Source organism: Ursus americanus, chromosome 34 (genome assembly GCF_024610735.1).
Source record: "Ursus americanus isolate L20-20 chromosome 34, mUrsAme1.1.p, whole genome shotgun sequence".
NCBI lineage: Eukaryota > Metazoa > Chordata > Mammalia > Carnivora > Ursidae > Ursus > Ursus americanus.
The window spans coordinates 5,518,166-5,543,235 of record NC_142160.1 but is presented as its reverse complement, the minus strand read 5'-3'; the positions used below and the strand labels follow the sequence as shown (position 1 = coordinate 5,543,235).

Sequence of the window (25,070 nt, the reverse complement as noted above, 5' to 3'; positions counted from 1 at the left end):
TCCTTACTAGTACTCAGTCTGTTCAGATTTTCTGTGTCTTCCTGATTCAGTATGTTTCTAGGAATCTGTTTATTTCTTCTAGGTTGTCTAATGTGTTAGCATATGATTGTTCGTAGCAGTCTCTTACAATCCTTTGTGTTTCCGTAGTGTCAGTTGTAGCTTCTCTTTCATTCCTGATTTTATTTGAGCCCTCTCTCCTTTCTCTCGGTGAGTCTAGCTAAAGGCTTCTGTCAATTTTGTTTATCTCTTCAAAAAACCAGCTCTTGGTTTTGCTGATCTTTTCTGTTATCTTTTTAGCCTCAATTCATTTATTTCCACTCTGATCTTAGTTATTGCCTTCCTTTTACTAACTTTGGTTTTCATTTGTTCTTCATTTTCTTGTTCCTTTAAGTGTAAGGTTAAATTGTTTCTTTGAGATTTTTCTTGTTTCTCGAGGCAGGCCGGGATTGCCATGAACTTCCCTCCTAGAAACTCTTTGCTGCATTCCATAGATTTTAGTGTCGTTTTTCTTTTTTCATTAATCTCTGGTATTTTTAAATTTCTCCTTTTAATTGCTTTGATGACGCAGTGGTTGCTCAGTAGCACAGTGTTTAATCTCCACGTATTTGTGGGTTTTCCAGCTTCCTTTTTGAAATCGATTTCTGGTTTCACGCCATTGTGGTCGGAAAAGATGCTTGATAAGATTTCAATCTTCTTGAATTTATCGAGACTTGTTTTGTCTTGCCGAACAGGTGATCTATCCTGGAGATCATTCCAGGTGTATTTGAGAATGTGAATTCTGCCGCTTTTAGATGGAATGTTCTTTATATATATCTATGAAGTCCCTCCAGTCTAATGCGATGTTTGAGGCTGATGTTTCCTTATTAATTTTCTGTCAGTGGATTACCTATCTATTGACACATGTGATCTCTTCATCGATATAGGTGCCCTTTCTTGCTCCCCGCCCCCTTCTCCTCTAGGTCTCTTAGGTTTTTTTTTTTTTTCATTTTTAAAAATTCTTTTTACTTTTTGTTGCTCTGTCTGAGTGGGTTTCAGTGCTTTTTCATCCAACTCACTGGTCTTTTCTTCCATTTTATCCAGTCTGCTGTCAAACCCTTCTAGTGTATTTTTTTCATTCAGTTCTTGTACTCCTCAGCTCTGTGACTTCTGCTTGTTGTTTTCTTATATTTTTCTGTCTCCTTCTTGGAGTTCTCACTCTGTTCATCCATTCTTCTCCTGAGTTCAGCAAGCACCTTTATGACTATGACTTGGGATCTTTATCCATATCATCAAGGTCTTTTTTCTGAAGTTTTGTGTTTCTCTCTCACTGAGAACAGACTTGTCTGTTTCCTCATTTTGCTTGATACTCTGTGTTTCTATGGAGTCGGTGAAACAGCTACCTCTTTGAGTGTTGAAGGAACAACCTTATGGAGGTGATGAAATTTCTTATTCACCCTTGCCCTCGTTCTTGGTTGTCTCTTGAACCTTTGTGATATCTAAAGGGCCTGGTTTATTCTTGGTAAGTCCCTGTTGTTAAGAGTGTCCCAAGGTCTATCAGTGTTCCAAGGAGAATAATCTCCTTAGCACCCAGTTTCAGGCTGACTGGAAGTCAGACTCTCCCACAGAAGATTTTGAAGTATGCAGATTAGACAGTCCCGTGGGGCCACAGTTGTTAAACCCTGCTGGCCTCTGGATTGTAGGATCTGGATGTGTCCCTGGGCAACAGTTTCAAAAATCAGGGCACCAGATGAACGGAGAAGCTCCTTTCTGTGAGGTCTTACTGAGCTGTAGTAGGGCCCAGGGCGTGTGCAAGGATGGTGTCTCTAATACATTTTCTGGGAGCACCTCCACAGCCTCTAGTTGTATGGCAACCCTGAAGCCTGTCTCTCCGGCTGAGCTCCAGATTTAGAAAATAGGCCTCTTTCACACAAAGACTGGGGGTGCATTTCAATATGCTGTCTGTGCAGTGCTCTGGCCAACACCTATCTTTCTGATAGTTTTAGCTCAGGATCCCTGCCCCCTTGGCCACCAGGGCCAGGTGAACGAGGGGCAGCCTCTGTGTGTTTGGCGGGGGCCTGCCGGCTTTAGCAGGGCGGCTGGAGAGGGTAGGAGATGGGGCCAGCTTCAGAAAAGCAGTGGGAAAACAGCCTGACTGCAAGTATGCGTTGGCCCCAGGCTGGGAGTGGGAGAATGCCAGGACCTTTGACCTTTGCCTGCCCCAGCCAGGGAGCAGGGGGTTGCTGTGACTGCCTGTGCTCTCCAGCCTCAGCAAGGAAGCAGGAGGCAGCGGGAGGCAGCAGGAGAGTGCACAGATGACAGCCACTGGCACCTCTGCCTTCAGAGGGCGACTCAACTGTCCCTGCCGCTCCAGCAGATGCCCTCAGACCAGCAAATGAATCTCCTTTAAGAACAGCCTAGGGGAATTTCAAATTGGTACTTTTGCGCTGGATCCTGGGGTGACTGAGCCCACACACAAGCCATTTGAAAGGAGACCCTCAGTTTTCTACAGCACTTTGGGTCCCCATTGGTTTGGGAAGCTCATCTCTCTGTTGCAGATCCCCAGAGTTGGAATGCCTGATGTGAGGCACAAACCCTTGTTCCTCCAGGAGAAGCCCCAGCCAGGTGAGCTCTCCCCTATTAGATGCCCCCATGCTGGGGCCGGTGTTTTTTTTTTTTGCCGAGACCATATCTCTGTCTCTCTATCCATCTTGATGTTGTCCTTTTATCCTTTGTTGTCAGGAGCAGTTCATCTAGTTTTCAGACCATTTTCAGAGGGAAAGGAGGTGAGCTCAGGATCTTCCGACACAGCCACCTTGAAACCCTCCTCCCCAAAGAGCTGAATAAAATGCAGGTCCTGATTCAGTAGGTTGGATGGGGCCCAGGAGTCTACACTCTTAACAGTTTGTCTGGTGACGTCGAAGCTGCCCTAAGGAGAAGCAGACTTTGAGTGGCGAGGGCCTAGAGTTTAGGTCCCAGCTTAGGTCATTGCCAAAATCGTCTTCCAGTTTCAATTCTTGTCAGGTCTCCTCCACCCTCATGTACCTGCTGGACGCTCTGGACATCAGTGACTTGCAGAGCCCCAAACATGCCAGGCTCTTCACACTTTTGTGGCTTTGTCCATCTTCCCTCTGCCCTTCACCCCCCTTCACTGGATGAGCTCCTTCATGGCTCATCTCACATGTAACCTCTTCCATGAAACCTTCCCCAACTCCCCAGCCTACCAGGAAGTCAGATCCTCTCTACTCTGTGTTCATCACACTGTACCATAATATACTGTTTACATTTCCTTGTTCATAGCACAGGGCTACTCAGATTATGCCCTACACAGGGGTCCTTGGCCAAGGAGGCAAGAAGGGGCCGAAATCCATTCTGTTCCCCACATGTTATCCCTGAGCCCTGGCACAGAGCTGCCTCCACCAGGAGGAAGGGCTGACTTTTTCCAGATCACACAAAGGTGCCATAGGGGCTGATGGTCTTTCCTACCAGACATGGAGTGTCATCCATCTTTTGGTTTCTATCTCCAAATAGAGATGTCACAGCTCAGTGTTCAGTAACATGTTCCTTGAATGAAGGAGTGATGAGAGAAAGAAATGAAGAGCTACAGAGAGGAATGCACAGACAATAATTTCATTCAGTCTTAATGGTAAGTCAGCTCAACTGTGAGCAAGAGAGCTGGGATTTGCTAATGTGCTGCTGAAAAGGCAAGGTCCTCAAAGCCCAGTCTTACTGAAAGTACTGTAATAGGTTTTAGTGAAAAGAAACAGAAAGGTTGCAGTCAGCACCTGTAGACAACTCATCAGAACGAGCAAAGAAAGAGGCTGCCCACAAGCAAACCTGACTTGTAACATCTTTCCAAATCTAGGGGAAGATGAGGGAGACTCCGAAGACTGCTCGTAAGCTATAGAGGCTACTGAGAGCAGCGGTTTCTACAGCAAAAACATCCTGAGGACAAGAAGAGGTGATTACAAAACAATGAATTCACCTGAGGGGCTGAAGTCAGAAACAGAAGCCAAGGTCCGAGCTTGTGAAGGTGAGTCTCCTCTGACTCTGAAGGCTCTGGGCTTCGTGGAGAAGGGCCCAGACTGGATAAAGGAGCATCTCAATGCAGTCTTTGAATTGGGGCTCCTCTGATCTGCTTTGCGAGAACTCCTTAGTTGCTTCCAGGTGAGCGTGGCTCTGACAAGACTGAGCTTCCGGAAGTGGGGACTCAGGGTTAGACCCCTTCTATCTTCCCACGATGGCGTGATGTTCTATGAAATGAAGCCGGAGCTGGACTTGCAGGGAGTTTACAGCTGTCATTGCTGATAAAATAAGGAAGAGCAAAGGTCTAATAATTCTCAGTCAACATAGTCAGAATTTCACTTTGGAATGGTGCAAGAGATTCTTCTGAGAAACATACTGACACCTTGCATCTGGACTTTGCCTCTTACATCGCCTTCTTCTCGCTCAGGCCAGTTTCTAAAGGTACAGCCATGGTTCTGGAGTAAGGGGAAGTGAGAATCTTGAATACTGTATGCTATCATGTGACTTCAGGATAACATGTTATTGAAAACAAAACCTAAACTCAGCACACTCACACACACACACTCACACACACAGAAAGGAAAGTAGGGTAAGGTCTCTAAATCCCCATTTATCTCTTCTCAGAATTTAATCCCAGATTTCTTTGCCCAGCCAGTGTGGCAAACAATCAGAAAGAGCAGAACAGCTCTTTGGGCCTTATCTTTCCTCTAAGGGACTTTCTGTTCTTGTTATCTGGGATGAACTTTGTGATCAGATGATGTGTAGTCATCATGGAGAAGAATGGAGAGATAAGGTCTTTCTGACATATCACCACCGTTAACAGTTAACGCTGAAAGCTGCCCAACAACCTATGGGCTATTCTTGAGCCGACAACTCAATAAATACAAAGTTTCCTCTTTTTAAGGCGACAAAAAATGCTAAGTTCATAGACTTGTTCCCTGTGTCATTTCTAGAAGAAGGGCAGGCTAGTTAATTTCTTTTTTTTCCTAAGAAAATAAGCCATGTTGCAAAGGTTAATTTAAAAAAAAAAAAAAAGACTTTCAGTTCTTAAAAAATACATGCTCATTTTAGAAAAATTTGGAAATCATCGAAGAGTTCAAAAAAGAGAGATCCGTCCGAATGCCAGCAAGTCGCACAAACTTACCCAAAGCTTGCTGGAGCTTTTCAAAAGTCGTAGAGAAAATCAGCAGAGGAAAAGCTACGTTCACATATCCACTAAGTGAATCAGATGCGGGCCATGTTCTTAACTTTGAGGAGCACTGCGACTATGGAAGTAAACTAATCTGGAAATCTTACATGTCAAATTCAAAAATGAAGACAACATGTGACTTTCCCTGGATAAGAGTGCACATTTCCTGATCTGTAACATGACTTTCTGTCTTAAAAGAGATTGGAAAGGTTTGGACACACTTGTTTGTTGGCTCTGCATTTTGGAGGAAAGCTGAAATCACCTCCCCAGATACTGGAATATCTCTTATGGTTGGCACACACAAAAAAAGGGAAAAATCCACTCGGGAAAGTTAGAGAAATCCCAACACATTATTTATCAGGCAATTTACATGTACCCTTTTGAAAAAGATCGACTCTGGTTATTTTATTACTTATAAGACATTTCTTCTAAGTGTCCACAACATTTTTCCTTCTTACTTAGCTCTTCTTTCTCAGCTTCTTTACCTGGTTCTCAGAAGAAATTGGGAGTGATCTCCCTCCTTTGGACACCTCATAGTAGATTGCTGGATGTCTTACTTGATGATACTGGCATTGTCTTGAGGCTGAGTTCTGAAGCTTCAAACTTCAAACTTTGATTTAAGCACCAAAACAGTTTGAGTCAGTATGTGTGGCTTGGCCTCGAGGCGACAATCACCAAATCCTTCCTGCTTGTCAGGCACTGTTTTTTGTGCTTTACAAGTACTAACTCATTTAATCCTCAACATTAAATCCTCGTAACCTTCCCACGAGCTAGATACCATCATTTTCCTATTTCACATATGAGGAACAGAGAGTGATTTGCCCAAAGTCACAGAGCTGGTAAATGGCAAAGCCGTGATAGAACCAGGAAGCCCGGGTCAGTCTGTCACCAACCACAACACTCAAGTGTCTCATCTCAATCCATTTCCCTAACTGGAAAATTACATTGATTCCTTCTGTCTACGTCCGTCCCTTGACGTGTCCACTTGAATAACTGAATGTGAAGTCCAGGGGCTCTGCATTCTCAAACCACTGCTTTCCTTGAGGTCCCTGGGAGAAGCCACCTGCTCGCCCGTGAAGCCTCATGTACGCCCTGTCCAACAGGACATAATGGAGACCAACACTCTGCTGGGCTACTAGGGGCATGAAGGTGAGTTTTCTTGTTCATTTAGCACAGAGTGTCTTGGGTTGAGGGGTCCCTGCCCCAGCCCCCCTCGGCCACCAGCTCTATGAGAGAAGGTCTCCTGGGTGTCGGCCTCACGTGATCAGCCTCAGACAGAGACGGGACAAGAGCTCCAGGGAGCACAGCTTCTTGCCTCAGCTTTACTGCTCCCTTGCAACTCATCTCCAGGAAGAGTTTCAAGAAATGAGCGTGAGTGATAAAAACTTTGTCGTTTGACGTGCATAAGCCCCATCAGCTTTCATTTTCTCAGCTGGGAGCATAACCGACATGACTCAAGCAAAACCAGAAACCCTCATGTGGCCATATTAACAATGCTGTTCTTGGATGAGACCACATAAAATACCGGGACGGCAGAGCTGGGATGGAAATTCAGCATCGTCCCCCTACATTTTACAGATAAGGAAACTGAGACCCATGTTTGTGGTAACACAACTCATTTGTGGCTTCAAAAATATGTATTTCCTTGTTGGCTTATTTCCTTTTAAAAAAGAAAAGAACAGAAATTAATTAGCCTGTCTGGCCTTCTAGAAATGGCTCGTGGAGTCAGGCTCATGACAAAGTCAGCATGTTATTGTCTCATACGAAGGATCTGCAGTTACCACCCCAACCCCATAATGGGTCATCTCAAACCCTCAGGTTTACCCAGGGCCATGAAAATGGACAGGTGCCTAGACTTTGGTCCCTTAGCTACCGTGCCACTCACTACCCATCTCCAGCCAGCCCTTTAGCATCTGCTGGTCTCTACTACCCTTGTCAGGCCGCAGATACGCTTCCACCAAGGTCCTCTCTGGGTCACAGGTCTGCTACTAGGGATTCTTTTTTTTTTAAGGTTTTTGTTTATTTATATATTTGAGCGAGAGAGCACAAGCAGGGGGAGTGGCAGGCAGAGGGAGAGGGAGAAGCAGAGTCCCCGCAGAGCAGGGAGCCCGAGGCAGGACTCCATCCCAGGACCTGGAGATCACGACCTGAGCCAAAGGCAGACACTTAACTGACTGAGCCACCCAGGTGCCCCCCCACCACCACTAGGGATTCTTGCCACTGCTCTTGGGGTCCAGGTGCTCAGGGCAGGTCATCACAGGCACCCCTCCTGGCTCCCCCTTCCCCCACCCAGAGGTCTCATCCTATCTGAGCGTTATGCAAAAGTGCAAGCAGATCCCCAACTCTCACAGAACCTGCCATGAGTCTGCTGCTTCTAGTTCCCTATTCCTGCCAGTCTCAGACATTCTTTCTCCTCCTGAGCATCAGGCCACCTCTTTACCTCTTCGCCTGCCAACTCCAGTTCTTATCATCCCGGAAACCTAAAGCAAGGGTGATAATGCATCCCTGGGGCTAGAAAGCTCTGACCTCCAAGTCACAAAGCCTGGATTTGTACTCTTCCTTCCATTCATGGGAAGGCTAGGAGACCACATCCCTGTTATCCTGAACCAAGTGTCTGTGTACTTATATGTTTAATGTCTGTCTGTCTCTCTCTCTGGATTATAAATTTCATGAATTAAGGAATACGACTAGGTTAAGGTTAGGGTTAGTGGCCCATAGACATAACAAGAGTCTCATTTAAGGTTAGTCTCAGAGGAGATAGAAAGGGATGGAATGATGTTGAAAACTATTAAGAAGAATACACTTACAGGGCTTGATAACAAATTTGCCATGAAACATGTAAAAGACAGCAGTCAAGGATGATTCTGAGATTTTTTAAATTGACCCACCCAAATGTGCTATGGGACGGTGAGAAGAAGATTGGGTTTGGTTTGTTGGTAAAGGGTGGCGGACGGTGGAGGGCTTGTGAACAGTGAGTCTAGTTAGGAAACTGGAAGACACCCGGGGAGGTTGTCCTGCAGCTGATAGATTTGTGGGTCTCACTGTTTTAAGTACATGTGAGCAAGAAAATCAAAATGAAATTGCGAAGTGGGCAAGGTTATCTTTAGAATCTCCTTTCTCTTTTAGGACCCATTTCAGGGCCCCAGTTCCCTAATATTTTGCTGATCCTCATCCACACCTGTTCTTCAGACTCAATCAGGCTGGGGCGTCCGGGTGGCTCGGTCGGTTAAGCAACCAAACCATGATTTCAGCTCAGGTCTTGATCTCAGGGTGGTGAGTTCAAGCCCTACACTGGGCTCCATGCTGGTCACGGAATCTACTTTTAAAAAAGGGGGGGTGTTCTGATCATGTCAGGAAATCTCAGTTAAAAGGTTAACTACTGATGAGACACAATGAGCCAGCTCTCTCATGTTGCACTCGAGGCTAATGTGGAAGCACAGGCTCAGAGCAGAGGAATGACAATAACACCACTAATCAGAGCCAGCGTTTGTTACAGCTCTTCCTACGAGCTGGGCGCTGCTCCAAGCACAAATGCTCTTCCCAGCACATTGAGATAGGAAACATTTTATAGATGGGAAAACTGAGGCCCCGGGACGCTAAATGACTTGTCCAACGTCACACTGCCAACTCATGATGAAGCAGGAAACATTCCCTGGCATGGTTGTTCCGGAGTCCATTTTTGGAACCACTATCCTGGGAATGAAAGCATAAGCATAGAAATTTAAGAGTCGAAATGTGTAGGAAACTGTGGGGGTGGGTGGGGAGACACTCAGCAAAATTTATATTCCATGTGCGGGTGACTCTAGTCTCATCCTGCTAACCAGTGACTGTGATGACATGGGTTCTGCCCAGAACTAACCTCAGACAATTGACTGAATCTCTTTCTGTTTCATTTTCCTTATATCCATGTACAAGATTATTCCTTATTGCAACGTTTGTAATAGTGAATAGCTGGAAACAACCTACATGTCTCTTGAGAGGAGACTGGCTAAAAAATAATTATAGGGGCGCCTGGGTGGCACAGCGGTTAAGCGTCTGCCTTCGGCTCAGGGCGTGATCCTGGCGTTATGGGATCGAGCCCCACATCAGGCTCCTCCGCTATGAGCCTGCTTCTTCCTCTCCCGCTCCCCCTGCTTGTGTTCCCTCTCTCGCTGGCTGTCTCTATCTCTGTCAAATAAAATAAATAAAATCTTTAAAAAAAAATGATTATAAACCCATAAAATGGAATATAATGCGGCCATAAAAAAGGAGTAAGGGAGTTCTCTGAATACTGCTAAAGAGTGATTTCTAGAATATATTGTTTTACACATACACACACACAAACCATGGTGCAGAACTGGGTACATCATATGGTACAATTTGAATAAATGAGGGTGATAGGAATCTATGGATTTCTTTATATCTATCTGTACATCCCAACATAGGAAACCTATAGAATTGGCTGCTTCAGAGAATGGGTTGGATGGGGAACAGAGAGATGGGAGGAGGGAACCTATCCCAGATGGTGCTGTGCCCACCCTTGTGAATCATTACCATGCCTAGGCCCCAAGGGACAAGGGAGTAAATGGTCAACTGAACCCAGAAAGAGAGAGAGTGAGAGCTGTAGGTAGAGAAGGAGCCCCTGGACAGATGTCAGAGCCCTCCCTAGATGCACCCACAGCCCAGCAGGGAGGAATTGGGGAAATAAATACCTTGATCCCATTCTCCTCCTGCCTTCAACTCCTTTCAGTGCTGTCCCCTGGGGAAAATCTACAAGAAGCCCAAGGGCAGAGAATATGGTCAAGGCACCCTTAGAGGTGAGCATTGTCCCAGAGCTCCACGCGGGTGGTGGGTGGATCTGAAGAGCAGATAGACTATCTACCACATAGACTATACAGCCTTCTCACCTTGTATGTTTAGAACTACATGATTGTATAGCTTATTTGGAAAGTAGTCAATGTGGCACACAGAAAAAAAGAAATTAAAAAGTAAACATGAAACGAAGGGTTAGAGCACATGGTTTCTGAGCCTCTCCCTCCCTTCAAACTCTACCTACTTCTTTGAAATCACACCCCATGGCTCCCTCTAGTGTCCAAACGGTGCCTCACTGTTCTGAGCACAATGTTCCTTTAGGGGAATTTTAGCGCAAGTCACGCTCCCTGCCCAGAATCACTGGCTTGTGTGAGCAGTTTTCACTGTGAATTATACCCACTTGGTGAATGATCGTATCCCCTGAAAATAGAGAATACTTATTTTGAGACACAGAATATTTCTTCTTTTTTTCTTTTAAAGAAATAGTGGAAATTCTCTTAAATTCAATTTTGAACTAAGTAGTTACGATGTTTTCCCATATTTCAAATTGTTAAATAAACTTAGAGGTAAGCAGCGCACGATCTAAGACTGCAAATCTTCCATAAGCCCACTTTTGAGCTTGTCACTCCCCTCTTCATATGTTCTTAATGCAGTGTATCTCAGCCCTGGCCACCAAATCCTCCTGGGGAGTCTCAGCCAGCTCCTACCAATGCCTCCAGCTTCGGTTTTCTTTTTCAACATTCCTTCAGCTATTCAGGGTCTTTACTGGTTCCATACAAATTTTAGGACTGTTTGTTCCAGCTCTGTGAAAATGTTAATGGTGTTTTGATAGGGATTCCATTGAATGTGTAGATTGCTCTGGGCAGCATAGACATTTTAACAATGTTTGTTCTTCCAATCCATGAGCATGGAACATTTTTCCCTTTCTTCCTCAATTTCATTCATCAATGTTCTATAGTTTCCAAAGTACAGATCTTTTACCTCTTTGGTTAGGTTTATTCCTAGATATCTTATGGCTTTGGGTGCAGTTGTAAATGGAATCGATTCCTTGATTTGTCTTTCTTCTGCCTCATTGTTAGTGTACAGAAATGCAACTGACTTCTGTGCATTGATTTATACCCTGCAGCTTTGCTGAATTCCTGTATCAGTTCTAGCAATTTTTTGGTGGAGTCCTTTGGGTTTTCTACATAGGGTATCATGTCTGTGAAGAGTGAAAAGTTGACTTCGTTGCTGATTTGGATGCTTTTTTTTCCTTTTTGTTATCTGATTGCTGAGGCGAGGACCTCCAGTACTATGTTGAACAACAGTGCTGAGAGTGGACATCCCTGCCGTGTTCCTGACCTTAGGGGAAAAGCCCTCAGTGTTTCCCTCTTGAGGATGATATTGGCTGTGGGTTTTTTGTATATGGCTTTTATGATATTGGAGTATATTCCTTCTATCCCTACACTGCAGAGAGTTTTTACCAAGAAAGGATGCTGTATTTTCTCAAATGCTTTTTCTGCATTTACTGAGACGATCATATGATTCTTATCCTTTCTTTTATTAACGTGGTGAATCACATTGATTAATTTGTGGATGTTGAACCACACTTGCAGAGCAGGAATAAATCCTACCTGGTCATGGTGAATAATCCTTTTAATGTACTGTTGGGTTCTATTACCTAGTATCTTACTGAAAATTTCTGCATCCATGTTCATCATGGATATTGTTCTGTAATTCTCCTTTTTGGTGGGGTCTTTGTCTAGTCTTGGGATCAAGGTCTGTAATTCTTTTTAGTGAGTTCTTTTTTTTATTTAAATATTTTATTTATTTGAGAGAGAGAATGAGGGAGAAAGCGCACAAGCAGGGGGAGTGGGAGGCAGAGGGAGGAGCAGACTCCCCGCTGAAGAGGGAGCCCGATATGGAACTCAATCCCAGGACTCTGAGATCATGACCTGAGCCAAAGGAAGACACATAACTGACCGAGCCACTCAGGTGCCCTTTTTATGGTGAGTTTTTTGTCCCGTTTTGGTATCAAGGTAATGCTGGCCTCATAAAAAGAGTTTGGAAGTTTTCCTTCCATTTCTATTTTTTGAAGCAGCTTCAGAAGAATAGGTATTAAGTCTTCCTTAAATGTTTGGTAGAATTCCACTGGGAAGCCATCTAGCCCTGGACTCTTGTTTGTTGGGAGATTTTTTATTACTGATTCAATATCTTTCCTGGTTATGGGTCTGCTCAGGTTTTCTGTTTCTTTCTGTTTCCATTTTGTTAGTTTATGTTTCTAGGGATGCATCCATTTCCAGATTGCCTAATTTGTTGGCATATAATTGCTCATAATATGTTCTTATAATTGTTTGTATTTGTATGGTGTTGGTTGTGTTCTCTCCTCTTTCATTCATAATTTTATTTATTTGGGTCTTTTCTCTCTCTCTCTCTCTCTCTTTTTTGATAAGTCTAGGATTTATCAATCTTATTAATTCTGTCAAAGACCAGCTCCTAGTTTTATTGATCTGTTCTACTGTTTTTTTTTTTTTTTTATTTCTACATCATTGATTTCTGCTCTAATCTTTGTTGTTTCTCTTCTTCCACTGGATTTAGGCTTTATTTGTTCTTCTTTCTCCAGCTCTTTTAGGTGTAAGGTTAGGTTGTGTATTTGAGACTTTTCTTGCTTCTTGAGAAAGACCTGTATTGCTATATACTTCCCTCTTAGGACCATCTTCGCTACATCGCAAAGATTCTGAACTGTCGTGTTTTCATTTTCATTTGCTTCCATGAATTTTTTTAATTCTTCTTTATTTTCCTGGTTAACACATTCATTCTTTAGTAGGATGCTCTTTAACCTCCATGTACTTGTGTTCCTTCCAAATTTTTTCTTGCAGTTGACTTTAAGTTTTAAAGCATTGTAGTCCGAAAATATGCATGGTGTAATCTCAATCTTTTTGTACCAGTTGAGACCTGATTTGTGACCCAGTATGTGACTTATTCTGGAAAATGTTCCATGTGCACTCAAGAAGAATGTGTATTCTGCTTTAGGATGAAATGCTTTGAATGTATCTGTGAAGTCCCTCTGGTCCAGTGTGTCATTAACAGCCCTTGTTTCCTTGTTGATCTTTTGTTTCAATGATCTGCCCATTGCTGTGAGTGGGGTGTTTAAGTCCCCTACTATTATTGTATTATTATTCATGTGTTTCTTTAATTTTATTATTAACTGGTTTATATATTTGGCTGCTCCCAAGTTAGGAGCATAAATATTTACAATTGTTAGATCTTCTTGTTGGATAGACCATTTTATGATGATCTTGTGTCCTTCTTCATCTCTTATTGTAATCTTTGGTTTACAATCTAGTTTGTCTGATATGAGGATGGCTACTCCAGCTTCTTTTGATGTCCATTGGCATGATAAATGGTTCTCCACCCACTCCCTTTCAATCTGCAGGCATCTTTGGGTCTAAAATGAGTCTCATACAGGCAACATTTCGATGGGCCTTGGTTTTTTAAATGCATTTTGATACCCTATGTCTTTTGATGGGAGCATTTAGTCCATTTATATTCAGAGTAATTATTGAAAGATATGATTTAGTGCCATTGTAGTACCTGTAAAGCCACTGTTTCTGTAGATTGTCTCTGTTCCTTTCTGGCCTTTGTTACTTTTGGGTTCTCCCTTTGCTCAAAAGATCCCCTTTAATATTTCTTGCAGGGATGGTTTAGTGTTCACAAATTTCTTTAGTTTTTGTTTGTCCTGGAAACACTTTATCTCTCCTCCTATTCTGAATGACAGCCTTGCTGGATAAAATATTCTTGGCTGCCTATTTTTCCCATTTAGCACATTGAATGAATATGTCATGCCAGTCCTTTCTGGCCTGCCAGCCTTGTTTCTACACTTGTAGGTTAAGGACCTCTTATCCCAAGGTGCTTTCAGGATTTTCTCTCTGGAATTTGCAAGCTTCACTATTATATGTTAGGGTGTTGACTTTTTTTTTTTTTAATTTTGACGGTGGTTTTCTGTCCCACCTGGTCTTGAATGCCTGTTTCCCTCTCCCAGATTAGGGAAGTTCTCAGCTATTTGTTCAAATAAACATTCTGCCCCTCTCTCCTGCTCTTCGTCTTCTGGGACCCCTATTATCCACATATTATTTTGCTTCATGGAATTTCTGAGTTCTCTAAGTCTCCCTTTGTGATCTAGTAGTTGCCTCTCTCTCTTCCTTTCCACTTCCTTATTTTCCATCATTTTATCTTCTATATCACCGACTCTCTCTTCTTCCTCATTTACCCTCACTTTTAGCACCTCCATTTGGGACTGCACCTTGGTAATAGTCCCTGTAGTGGGTAGTAAGGATGTAAGTTGAGGGAGCAAGGACAGACTGGAACCCACAAGGATGGACTGGACTCTGCATTAGTCTCTCACCACTTCCAAATCTCTAGTGCATTCATCATGGACTTAAACATGGACCAGACCCAAGAGCTGGAGAAACTGAAGCAGATCCTAAAGGAGTAAGAGGAACTATGAGCCTGCACAGATCTCCTCAGTGTGAGGAAATATGGCCCCTCCTTCACCTCCACCTTCTGTATTGGGCACAAAATGTCTGTTATCTTTTCACATGAGAAGTCTAAGAGGCTTGGAGAAGTGAAGTGACTTGTAACCTAGAAGCCCATATGTACATATATATATATTTAATTCTAGTATGGTTAACATAAAGTGTTATATTAGTTTCAGGTGTACAATATAGTAATTCAGCAATTCTATATATTACTCATCATGATAAGTGTGCTCTTAATCCCCTTCACCTAGTTCACCCCACTGCCTCCTCTCTGGTAACCATCAGTGGGCTCTCTGTAGTTAAGAATCAGTTTTTTGTTGTTGTTGTTTGTTTCTTTTTTTCTTTGTTTTGTTTCATAAATTCCACATATGAGTGAAATCCTATGGTATTTGTCTTTCTGTGACTAACATTTCACTTAGCATAGTACTCTCTAGATCCATCCACATTGTTGTAAATGACAAGATTTCATTCTTTTTTACGTCAGAGCAATATTCCATTGTGTATATATACCACATTTTCTTTATCCATTTATCTATTGATGGACACTTGGGCTGCTTCCATAATTTGGCTATTGTAGATAATACTGCAAAAAACATAGGGGTGTATGTATCTTTTTAACTCAGTGGTTTCAATTTCTTTGGATAAATACCCAGAAGTGGAATTCCTGGATCATCTGGTAATTCTATTTGTAATTTTTTGAGGAGGATCCATACTGTTTTCCACAGTGGCTGCACCAGTTTACATTCCCACCAGCAGTGCAAGAGTGTTCCTTTTTCTCCACATCCTTGCTGACAATTGTTGCTTGTGTTGTTGATTTTAGCCATTCTGACAAGTGTGATGTTATATCTCATTGTGGTTTTGATCTGCATTTTCCTGATGAAGAGTGCTGTTCAGCATCTTTTCATGTGTCTGTTGGCCATCTATATGCCTTTTTTGGAGAAATATCTGTTTATGTCTTCTGTCCATTTTTTAAATTGGATTATTTGGGGTTTTTTGGTGTTGAGTTCAAAAGTTCTTTATATATTTTGGGTACTACCTCCTTATCAGATATATCATTTGCAAATATCCTCTCCCTTTCAAGTAGGTTGCCTTTTAGTTTTGTTGATGTTTTCCTTTGCTGTGCAGAAGCTTTTTATTTTGATGTACCCTCAATAGTTCATTTTTGCTTTTGTTTACCCTGCCTCAGGAGACATATTTAGAAAAATGTTGCTACAGCCAATGTCAGAGAAATTACTATCTATACTCTCTTCTAGCAGTTTTATAGTTTTAGGTCTCATATTTAGGTCTTTAACCATTCTGGGTTTAGTTTTGTGTATGGTGTAAGAAAGTGGTCCAGTTTCATTCTCTTGCATGTAGCTGTTCAATATTCCCAACACCATTTGTTGAAGAGACTGTCTTTCCCATTGCATATTCTTGCCTCCTTTGTCATAGATTAATTGACCATATAATCATGGATATATTTCTGGGCTTTCTATTCTGTTCCATTGATCTGTGTGTCTATTTTTCTGTCAGTATTGTTTTGATTGCTACAGCTTTGTAGTATATCTTGAAATCTGGGATCATGTTATCTCCAGTTTTGTTCTTTTTTAAGATTGCTTTGGTTATTTGAGGTCTTTTGTGCTTCCATACAAATTTTAGAATTATTTGTTCTAGTTCTGTGAAAAATGCTGTTGATATTTTGGTAGGCGTTGCATTAAATGTGTGGATTGCTTTGAGCAGTATGGACTCTTAAAAATATTTGTTCTCTTAATCCATGAACATGGAATATCTTTTCATTTGTTTGTGTCACCTTCAATTTCTTTCATCAATGTTTTGTAGTTTTCAGAGTGCAGGTCTCTCACCTCCTTAGTTAAATTTATTCCTAGGTATTTTCTTCTTTTCGGTGCAATTATAAACGGGATTGTTTTCTTAATTTCTTTTTCTGCTACTTCATTATTAGTGTATAGAAATGCAACAGATTTTTGTACATTGATTTTGTATCCTGTGACCTTACTGAATTCATTTATCAGTTCTAGTAGTTTTCTAGAAGTCTGTTTTTAACAAATACCCTTATGCATCTGAAACTCTTCTCAAAAGAGTACATGTCAGTATTTTGGATCTGGGTGCACGCTGTTCCTCCTCTCCAAGAGACATTCCTGACCCTTGTATTCATGCCTGTTGCCTCTGATGATATCATATATGCAGGCTTAGGTAACTTTACAATAACAGGTGTACCTTTACTATTATTCTTCAAAGGAAGTTACTCATTCCACTGCAAATAGTTGTGATCTCGGGACTGATTTCCACCTGGATCTTTATAATATAACCTTAACTAAATTTGGGCACTGCATCCAAATGTTCATTTTATTTAAATGTGAATTACTGGCTTTGAGCTAAGGCCAACTTCTCAATCCTCTATCCAAATCTAGTATCAAATTATCAATGGTTGCTCTGTGACTGCTAGTCTGAGGGGGAAAAGAACACTGGCAGAATGGGAAAGTAAATTCTTTTTTTTTTTTTTTAAGATTTTATTTATTTATTTGACAGAGAGAGAGATAGCCAGTGAGAGGGAACACAAGCAGGGGAGTGGGAGAGGAAGAGACAGGCTCCCAGCAGAGCAGGGAGCCCGAGGCGGAGCTTGATCCCAGAACTCTGGGATCACGCCTTGAGCTGAAGGCAGACGCTTAATGACTGAGCCACCCAGGCAAGAGTAAATTCTTAACCTTCATTCCTCTCTTCTTGACTACTCATATGGATGCAGTTTAAATCCACTGCCAAAACACAGCATTAGAATTCAAATTATTTGGGGCACCTGACTGGCTCAGTTGGAAGAGTGACTCTTTCTCTCCAGTTCATGAGTTCAAGCCCCACATTGGGTGCGGAGCCTACTTAAAAAAAAAAAAAAAGATTTAAAATTATTTAAGGGAGATAATGATGTCTTTGTCAATGCCTTTATTTTGAGCAATAATAATAAAACAAAGTTCCAGTACTGGCCAAAAGTTTGGCTAATCTTCTCAAGAATATTACAACAATATATAACCTATAGTGACTTTTCCTCCCTCTGTATCTAAATTCACTGGGCCAAGAGTAATTAAGTAGAGTTGAATGCAATTTTATGTTAGATGTTTTGCTATGGTTTTATACTTTGAATAACAAATACTTTATTTTGTTTTACAATTAATGTAGTTTTTTTCTTTTTGTTTCCATGTCAAAACAACGCTTTTATTAATGCTTTAAAAAAATAGGGACAAACTAATCAGCCTATAATAAAATACACTTCTTTAAAAAATGATACTTCTAAAACCATAGATAATAAAAAGTCCATCTATATTCTTAAAAACAAACATGTTATTTTATCATTAATATAGTTTTAATGAGTTAAGCACAGGGCTATTCCTGTATGCTTCTACACATATGTTTACAAACACTTACATTTTAATGAAATTAGATGTAAATAACAAATACTTTAGTTTAAATCATTTCAGTAAACAAAAATCCAGTTTCGTAAAATAACAAATTGGAAGGTGATGATTTAAATTTGCAGTTTTTCTCTGCCAAATTTTGTCATAGAAATCTTTAAATGGTAAGTTCTACTACAGACATTAAAATATAATTGAATTCATCAAAATGTGATTCATAGTCCCCCTTTCTAGGAACATGTTTTTTACAAAGTGAGCTATGTCAGTACTTCTTTCTTTTAAGTTACTCTATTTTTTTTTTCGCTAATTTATTTTGACTATTTATAAGATAGTTTACAACACATTGCCCCACAACCCACAGATTTATAAATATTATCCTTCTTGGTTATATTCTGATATGGTTATTTTTCAGAGACTTCGGAAGGCAGATAGGCAAACTTCCTTCCACAAAGAGGAAAAAGCCACCAATCAACTAAGCAAAGACAGGTCCACAAACAGATAATAGTAGAATGCTTTGACCTTCCCCTCCTTTAGTCTTCTGTGTGTCTTGACTTGACGAGTTAACGTGTCTGGATATGTGCCCCTGGGCTATGGGTACTTGCCACAAATTGGGTTTTCAGGGAAACAGACTCTGAGACAGAGATTAGGGTACAGGAAGTTTATTGGGAAGTGCTCTTGGAATCCAACAGTCTCCTGCCCTGGCTTAGGTCAATATTACAGCAGAAAACAGTGCCTTCCGCCTCGGGCCGCGGGAAGGATGAGCCTAGGGGGGCATGCGATCCAGCTATTCCTCTCCACATGAAGATTCTCCTTCCAGTGCCAATTTTGGAGGGTATGCTTATTTTCATTAAGGCAGGCAATACTTTTTCATCAAGGATCTGCAAATACTCATTGCTGAATATTTTTTTGAAATTTGTAATTACAATTATAATCTTCACCATCAATGAGCAATTTAGAAAAATACAGCACTGTACTGAAATAAACTTGCTGTCTATTCTAGACACTATCTTAAGAATTGGAATATTAGTGTTTTCTGCCCTTTAAAAAATATGGATTTTTTTCCTCCAAATTTGCTTTCATTGTTGTCTTTATATGGCCTCATAGGGCTCTCCATAGCCCTCTGCATCCCTTCCCAAAATCTGTGCTTGCTGTCAGTTAGGTAGAGATGTTTAGCAACAAAGAAAAATCTGAGCAGGACCCACCCAGCTTTTATATCCTGCATGGCTGAACTTTAATGAAAGTTTGAGCTTTTCCAAAAGTCTGGTCTTCGCTGACTGGGGAGGAAAAACAGTTGGAAAAAATGCTTTGAGCATGTGAACCATGTAATTTCATTTGAACTAAGGAATTCCAAAAATACTTGCTTATTGAAAGGGCAGTTATGTTTTTGTGTTGGAACTTGTTATGGAGAATAAGAAGTACTAGTTCTTTCCTCCCCTACTTTTTCTCATAAACATAGAAAAAAATTAAAGACTGTCTGAGTGGCTGGGTAGGAAAACAGTGTGGAGAGGGTAAGGTGAACCACAAAGTGGGTCTGCCCCAGAACCTATTCCTTGCTTGGGGGATCTATCTACTCTTTTGTGACCTTTCGAGCCCCACTCAGCTTGAGAGAACCCTCTCCCTGCTCTGATGATAATTCAGGGCTCCATCTGGCCATGTCTTCAAGACTACAGTAGTTGGACTGAAACCCAGAAATTCTGTCAGTTCTACTCACTGATGCCAATGTCAATGCTGTGCCAGTCAAAAGATGGAAACTTCTGAGTGCCCGCTGGACAACCTGGTCAAGCAGAACATTTTTAAGTCATGTCTGACTTTAGGTCTCTGAGGAGATCAGGTGTTAATAAAAAGGTTCATAGCTAGCATTTGGGGGAATATGGATTATGTGCCAATTCCAATACTGGGGGCTTTTACGTGAATGACACGCTTCCATCCCCACAACAATCTTCTGTGGAGTTTTGAAGCTTAGAGAGGTTAAGAACCCCGGTTTTGAAACCAGTCTGTCTCCAGAGCCTTTGATCTTCTTGCCTGTTCTGTGAGCCCTGGCTTTTGATAATGGGTTTCACTGTACTGGGTTAGAATCTCCGACACCAGTGTAGCAGATGCTCTTGGGGCCTTGACCATGTGTCCATGGGGCTTTATCAACTGCCAACAGGTTCACCACCTCATAATGGCTTTTTCTAGTGGCTGGAGGTCCGGCTGTGAGCATGGAAACTGAGTATGTGGAGATTTAACACCTCCCAGGAGCAGCCCTTCATTACTGACTGATAAGAGTTGGTGTATAAGTCTTGAGCTCCCTTCAGTTCCCAGATAGAGTAACTCAGAGGCATGGGTTCCACACTGGCTCCCGAATTCCTCAGAGGAACTAAGTATCTGTTACCCATCGTGCTATCATGCTTGGAAACACTCCCTTTGTGGGCTGTCTTCCCCACCTTGTCTTCCTGCCCCTGCTGGCACTTCCTCACATCACCACCCAAATAAGCTGTATGTGTGTTCTTGTCTCAGAGTCAGCTTCTGGGGGAAACAAAAGATAAAGAGTAAAGGAAAGGTGAGCCTATGAAGGAAGAGAACCCAGTTAGAAGAGGCACTACATTGCTGGAAGGGGAGCATGGGGAAGCTACTCATAGATGGTTCCCTGTTCTGGAAGGTGACAGTGTCTTTGTGTCGCCTTTAGAGAAAGGTTTTGGAGGATTATTGAATCTTGACACACTGGTGGTTACTCGACTGCTTGGTTGGGGGGAATTCTTTCAGAAGTTCTCTTTTGCTCTATTCTTTTTTAACTTGTATTTGTCCAAAGTTTCATCAAAAGTAAGAGAACCCAAGAAATACAATTATTAATAACTGGAATAATAAAACAAGGTAGAAATGTCAACATGTTCTCCATAGAATGCTGAGGATGTAATCGTAAGTCAACGGAAGAGAAAAAGTACAGACACAATCGCGGTGGAGGAGTAACTCACAGGTAACACGTGGCCTGAATGTAATCATGCTATATACTGTTTCATATTAAATTAGGGCTTTTACCAACTTTACTACACTTACAGGATAGTTTCTGCAGTTGGGACTCTATGCCCTTCATTGATTAACTGAACTTCCGAAGGTACCTAAATACATTTTCAGGGACTCACCCGAGCGTGGGAAAAACCCCTGCTTTGCTAAGGTTAATGGCACCATCAAGTGTTAACTACTGAGTTCACACAGTTTAATTCCTTGATTGTTTTTGATTTCATATACTCAACTTCACGTCTGCATTAATGGAGCTTTGCTTGAAACTGGACAACTTTAAAATTTACTATATGCTGGTTGTGTGGTCTAAGTGTGTTTTGAAACTTTTCCTCAGGGGTATTGTTAGTAGTACTTTCATGATGAAGAAACTTAGAAATGCCCATTATTTTTATAAAATCTGCAGGCTACGAGGATGAGGATGAGAGTCAATATTGAATTAACATTGCATGGGAACAGATGGTGATTACACTTACCGTGGAGAACACAGTGTAATGTACGGAAATGTCGAATCACTATGTTGTACACCTGAAGCTAATATAACATTGTATGTCAACGATACTTCAATAATAGAATTCTTTAAAAATAGAAGATGATAAAACCTTTAGTAAATATTTCTTCTAGTGAATACTTTAGCCACAAGAGGGAACCGTATAAGCAAAATAGGGTATTTTGAGGTAATCTTTAGAGGATTTCAGCACCCATTCCCCAATTCCCCATCCCTTGAGTCTTGAAGCATCCCAGTATGTTTGCCACATTTTAGCCAAATAGTGTTTTCACCAGAGATCTGGGCTACAGAGCTGAATAACCCCTCACTGCTTTTTAACAGATGTTAATAGATAAACTGGTTTTTATCTGCCATATCATGGAAAGACATGGCCTTAAGAGCAAAATATGTACAGACAATGGCCAGCTTCCTTTTCTAATCTACACTCTAGGCTGAGCTACACACAGGTGCTTCCCCTTACCTGGTTAAGGTAAAAACATTCTTACCATTTCTTCTTTGCTATAGAGGAATCCTGAGACAATCTCTGAGAACAATGAGCTTGCTTGGAGCTGGGAAAGTGTAGGTTGAAGGGAGAAATTGGGCCACTGTGCTCCCTTCTCAGAGTCCTGCAGAAGAAGATCCCTGTGCTGGGAAGCAACGGGGTGCAGCGCAAGGCAAGAACACAATCAAACCCTAGGAACCTTTGGAGGAAAGTAGGAGCCTGTAGTGTTACCTTGGGTATCTTTGGGAAGTCACTTGGGTAGGCAGAGAGTCTTTCTTTGGTGAGTCATATATTGAATGAGGTGGGTGGGTTAATGTTGTTAAAATACCATCCAATTATTAAAAGGTTAATTCCTGATTTATTTATTGCCCCTGACATCATTCCTGGGTGATGTGATTACTTCTTCCCTCTCTTCCTTGCCCTGCTTATTTCCAAGAATTCACTTGACCCTTTGGATAAATTATTGTCTCCATTTTTGCTTAAGCTACAAAGGATGTTATCCTCCAGGTGAATGTGAAAAGGCTGATCTCATTCATTTTCTTAGCAGAGTAATTTTTTTTTTTTTTGCATGAAGGGTTAAGTAAGAAACAAATATTCTTAGGAATTAAAAAATGCAATTAATAAGTCAGCCTGAGATAAATTATTATGTACATTTATTTAGTGAGGATATAAGTTTGTGGAAAGAGACAATAGAGTGAAGTCACTAAGTGTTGGGGTTCTGGACTCAAGTTTGGACTTCAATACTTCCTAGGTCTGTGAACCTTCAGCCTCTCTATAAACCTCAGTTTCTTCATCTGTAAAATAGGGATAATATCTGCCTCATATAATTATTAAGAGGATAAAAATTAATGCCGAGTGCTTAGAGCAGTTTCTAGTACACAATAAGGGCTGGATAAATACTAGTTACTATTATTTGTAAAACAGCACCAACCATTAGGAAAGTCTTCTTTGTGTCTAAGCTGTGGAGTGCTCTGGGCTCTTGGCTTCTAGCACTAAAAAAAGTGAAAATCTGGACAGTCTGGCTGGTTCAGTAGGTAAAGCCTGTGAATCCTGATCTTGGGGTTGTAGGTTCGAACCCCCACATTGGATGTCAAGATTATTTAAAAAATAAAATTAAAAAAAAAGTGAAAATGTGATTAGATAAGTATTATCATCTTCATTCTACTGATGGGGACCAGTTAAGCTGAGAGGGCCCACAGGGCAGCATGAAAGTGGTGGGGATGTGAGTTGGCCAGCTCACTGGTGAAGGTTGCTATTGAATGACCTCAGATCGTGCCAACCACTTCCTCTCATCTGGTCTCTACAGCAGGGTTGTTACATCCTTCAGAGAGCCCTTTCATCAGGAAATCAAGAACATTAAGGTTTGACAGAGAAGGGATCATGCCCACGGCAACTAGGAAGGCAGCACGCACTTTCTGACTTGTTTCCCTGCTCATGACAACGGAGAGATGTGGGTCAGAGATTCTAGTACATGTGCAAAGAGTATAAACAGGGGGCACTTCCGCTATTTCACTCTTAATCAACTCTTTATCAACCTATTAATATGCATGAGAATCATTGGGATATTCGTTAGAAATGCTAACTCTTGGCTTAGGACGTGGCCAAGGAATCTGCCTTTTAAATGTGTCTCCAGGTAATTCTGATGCAGGTGACAAGAGGACCACACTTCGTGAAAACTGATCTCCTCAACAACAAATTAACATACTTAAAAAAATAACTTACTATTCTTCTCGTTATAAAAGAAAAACTTTAGACATGCAAACAATAAAAAAGAAAATAGAAACCATTTGTAATTATGATTTCTATAGATGATGATTACCAATATCTTGATGGCTGTCCCTCTAGACTTTCTTTTAATAACATGCAGCCCAGGGGCACCTGGGTGGCTCAGTTGGTTAAGCACCTGCTTTTGGCTCAGGTCGTGTGATCCCCTGGTTCTGGGATAGAACCCAAGACAGGCTCTGAGCCCTGCTGAGCTGGGAGTCTGCTTCTCCCTCTCCCTCTCCCCTGCCCCACTGCTCATGCTCTCATTCATGCGCATGCTCTGTCTCTTTCTCAAATGAATAAAAAATCTTAAAAAAAATCCATATTCCTGTCGGGTCTGGAAACTGGACTAGATACTATTAAAGCCCATTCTGACTCTGATGTCATACTTGTAAGAGTTTTGCCATTCTTTGAGCATAAGGATTAACTCCGTTCAGACTAAAATTACATCCTCTGAAACTTCAAAGCTCGTGAACAAATCTTTAAGTGCAAACCTGCTGACATGACATAGTATCAAAGGCAATAATAACATTTCTTCAAAGATTACATACAGACGGCCAGCAAGTATGTGAAAGGATGTTCAATATCTCTCACCATCAGAGAAATGAAAATCAAAACCACAACGAGATGTCATCTCACATCGACGAAGACAGATACTTTTTTAAGAAGTGGAGAAATTGGAAACCTTATGCCCTGTTGGTGGGATCATAAAATGGCACAGCCTCTATGGAAAACCACATGGAGTTTCCTAAAAATTAAAAATAGGACTACATATGATACATACAGCAATTTCACCTCTGGGTATATGTTGAAAGCAGGTATTTGAACAGATATTTGCACACCAAAGTTCACAGCAGCTTTTTCACAAGAGCCAACATGTAGAGGCAACCCAAGTACCCATCAATGGATAAATGGGTAAACAAAATGTGATAGGTACACACACACACACACACACACAACGGGATATTATCCAGCTTTAAAAAGGAAGGAAATCCTGTCGCAGGCTACAATGTGGACGAACCTTGAAGACATCATGCTGAGTGAAATAAGCCAGTGATGAAAAGACAAATACCATACAATTCCATCGATGTGAGGAATCTGAAGTAGTCAAAAAAAATTCACAGAAAGTAGAATGGTGTTTGTAAGGGGAAGGGGGAAAAGAGAAGTTACTGTTTAATGAATATAGTTCCAGTTTTGCAATATGAAAAAGTTCTGGTGATTTGTTTCACAATTATGAATGTATTTAAGCTAGTGAACTGAACACGTGAAAATGGTTAAGGTGGTAGATTTTATGTTATGTGTTTACCACAATAAAAGAATATAAATCAAATTAAGAAAAATAAAATATATTGCTAAGTAAGAAAAAAAAGAATGTAAACCATACTAAGAGATAATAAAAAGACAGCCTTGCCCTTTTCTAACA

General features: G+C 41.2%; 1 protein-coding gene across 3 annotated transcripts in view; it reads left to right on the top strand.

Annotated features, from left to right (window-relative positions):
• Positions 1-25,070, top strand: part of PDCD1LG2 (programmed cell death 1 ligand 2) — a 96,908-nt gene extending 71,838 nt beyond the window's left edge. For 2 of the 3 annotated variants that reach the window (XR_006775358.2, XR_015722955.1), the window contains 2 exons: positions 1-3,622; positions 3,842-25,070. The exon at positions 1-3,622 is cut by the window's left edge. The gene's annotated coding sequence lies outside the window, so the exon portion shown is untranslated. The other variant, XM_045772462.2, reaches the window with a different exon arrangement.